The sequence below is a fragment of the Dipodomys merriami genome, unplaced genomic scaffold (assembly GCF_024711535.1).
Source record: "Dipodomys merriami isolate MVZ:Mamm:240054 unplaced genomic scaffold, mDipMer1.0.p SCAF_1526, whole genome shotgun sequence".
In the NCBI taxonomy this organism is placed as follows: domain Eukaryota; kingdom Metazoa; phylum Chordata; class Mammalia; order Rodentia; family Heteromyidae; genus Dipodomys; species Dipodomys merriami.
In genome coordinates, this window is record NW_027202856.1 from 76,890 (window position 1) to 80,529 (window position 3,640).

A 3,640-nucleotide genomic window follows, 5' to 3' on the forward strand; every position below is an offset into this window, starting at 1 on the left:
TTCTTCTTCTTCTTCTTCTTCTTCTTCTTCTTCTTCTTCTTCTTCTCCTTCTTCTCCTTCTTCTCCTTCTCCTTCTTCTCCTTCTTCTCCTTCTTCTCCTTCTTCTCCTTCTTCTCCTTCTTCTCCTTCTTCTCCTTCTTCTCCTTCTTCTCCTTCTTCTCCTTCTTCTCCTTCTTCTTCTTCTTCTTCTTCTTCTTCTTCTTCTTCTTCTTCTTCTTCTTCTTCTTCTTCTTCTTCTTCTTTTTTGGTACCTTATATAAATTTTTTTTTCTTTTCTAAAACGTTTTTTAATCTTTAATTTTTGCCTTTTTTGAAAAAAAAATATTTTCCAGTAACCTTTTTTTCCTCTTATAATTTTTACTTTAGGTATAAGTGAAAGTGCGTTTTTCTTTTTTTCTTGTCTTCTTTCTATTTTTTTTTTTCTTTTTAAATTATCTTTTTGGTTTTTGTTTAGCTCTACTGAAGTTTTGACCTTTTTTTCTTCCTTTCTTATTCTTTTCACCTTTTCCTCTCTTTTGTTCTTCTTTATGTGACTTAACTCTTGTTCTGAACATCCTCAGATAAACCCATAGTCAACTAGTAGACCCTATCCCCCATTGTGTACACACTTAATCCACAAATTTATTACTCAATTCAAAACTTCTGAGACTTAAATTCCTTAATAGCAGTACCACCTCTTTAACCTATATAATATTTTAAGCATTTTTATTTTTAAGTTTTTTGCATCTTCTCTATGTCCATCCCCTTCTCTGAATATATTCATGTTCCTCTCTAAATAGTTTGTTTTCGAATCTCCATAATATCTTTAATTTTTACTTTTCTATTTTTTCTGGTCTCTTTTCTTTTCCCTTTCCCTTTCTTCTTTTTCTCTCTCTCTATACTTGCATCCTACCCAACCTATTTCCTGCATTGATATTAGGACGTAGTTAACTCTCCCTGTGCCTCCCCACACCAATCCATTCCTATTTTTTACCCACATCTCTCCCTAAACCTAATAATTTCTGGTTTTCCAAATTCTTCTCTGCGGTTCGAAGCCCATTAACATATAGTTGTTTGATGTTCAATAGATGTATCTGTTGAACTAGATTGTATCTGTTGACTATTCACTGTGCAAATTCAGACTTGGGTTGATGATTGACTTAAGATAGTGCTCTAGCACAAAACTGGAACTATTTTCATCTCAAATGGGCAGAGTAAGCACGAAAAACACAAGAAAAATGGCAAATCCGGATATCTCAATTCCCAATCTTGATAATAAGGGGACAGAACAGATAATGAATAATCCAGAGGAGAGTTCCCATATAGCTCTACAAACATGGCAGGCAAACATGATAAATGAAAAGATAGAAAACATACAAAGGACACTATATGAACGTGATAGGGAGAGAGAGGAGGCAATCCAAAAGTTTATACAGCAATATCATAAGGGTGTGGAAGCTACTCAAAGACTGATACAGGATTTGCGTGAGCAGCTTGAGAATACTCAAACAGAAAGGCAGGAATGGCATGAACAAGCTGAGAACAGTCAAAGAGAACTGCAGGAATCCCACGAACAGGAGGAAGCTAATCAAAGAAAATACAGGAATTGAGAGTGCAGGAAGAGAATACACAAAGATCACTAAAGGCATTCATGGAATCCTTTAACAATGAGCTGAAGGAAGTCAGGGAGACCACAAAGGGAATGCTGAATGGAACCCAACAGAAGGAATGTGAGTCCAAAGAAACCATAACCAATCAACTAAGTGATCTGAGAATAAACACTGAACACCAAATTAAGGAAGTAAAGAAATTCATACAAGTTCTAAAACAGAGCTTCAACAAAGAATTTGAAGCCATCAAAGCTGACCAATTAGAAGGAAAAGAGATAAAAAACAAAGTACAGAGTCTTGACAGCAGGTTAGACCATGCAGAAGATCGAATCTCAGGGATTGAAGACAGCCTAGATATTATAGAGAAAGAACATACAACCATCCAAGACAAGTCCACGAAATATGATAGATCTATCCATCACCTGGAAGACACCATCAGAAGGCCTAATATAAGGATAATGGATATAGAGGAGCACCTAGAATCAGAAGTTAATGGTCTAGGAAATTTGTTTAACACGATCTAGCAGAGAACTTCCCAAACATGCAAAAAAGATAGGCCTATTCTGATACAAGAAACTTTTAGAACCACAAATAGACCAGAGCAGAATAGGACATCCTACCGTCACATTATAATACACACAGGATAAACTCAGACCAAGGAAAAGATCCTTAAAGCTGTCAAAAAGGAAAGATCAATCACCTACAAAGGGAAACCAATTAGAATCATCTCTGATTTATCAGCAGAAACAATTAAAGCAAGAAGAGCATGGAATGATGTATGCCATGCCCTAAAACCAAACAACTATCAACCAAGAATACTGTATCAAGCTAACTCTCCTTCGTAAGTGAAGGCCAAATAAAAACCTTCGATAGCAAAGAAAAATTGAAATAATACATCTCCACCAAACCAGCCCTACAAAAGATTCTGAAAGAGGTCCTACACATAGAAAACCACCAAGACCACAATAAAGGCCAAGAAAGTACACCCAAACTGAGAATCCAAGAAGCATAGGAAGAACCCAGTTTTTGCAGCCCCCAAGATGATGGATAACATGGCAGGAACACCCAAATACTTCTCAGACCTATCTCTTAATGATAACGGACTGAACTCTCCAATTAAGCGACATAGACTGTCAAGTTGGATTAAAAAACAAGACCCTTCTATCTGCTGCCTTTAGAAGTCACATCTTGCCCTTAAAAACAAAAACATTTTCAATATTAAAGGCTGGAACAAAATCTACCAAGCAAATGGCCCTCATAAGCAGGCAGGAGTTGCAATCCTAATATTAGATAAAATATACTTCAAATTAATATTCATGAGAAGAGATAAAGAAGGACGCTACATACTAATTAAGGGATTTCTCCTTCAGGAGGATATTACAATTCTAAATATCTATTCGCAAAACAATGGAGCACCCAAATTTATCCAAAAACACTACTTTCCCTCAAATCCCATATTGATCAAAAGACATTAATTCTTGGGGATTTTAACACACCAATCTTGCCTATAGATAGATCAACCCGGCAAAAACTCAACAGAGAAACCGCAGATCTAAACAGCTGCATAGATCAACTAGACTTAACAGACATCTACCGAACATTTCACCCAGCAGCATCAGAATACACGTTTTTCTCAGCAGCACATGGAACGTTTTCTAAAATAGACCACATTTTAGGCCACAAAGCAGACTTGTCTAAATTCAGAAATATTGAAGTTATACCTTGTATTCTCTCTGACCACAAGGGAATAAAATTAGAACTCAACAACAAAAGCCACCAAAGAAAGTGCAATATCTCAGGAAGGCTGAACAACACACTGCTGAATCATGAGTGGGTCATAGAATGATTAGAAAGAAAATTCAAATGTTCATGCTATTCAACAAAATGAACACACAAATTACCAGCTCCTCTGGGACATAGCAAAGTCCGTACTCAGAGGCAAGTTTATAGCTCTGAGCTCCTATATCAACAAATTGGAGAGATCTGAAACTAACAATTTAATGACTCATCTAAACCAAGTTGAAAAGAGCAGCAAGATAAACCCCAATCCA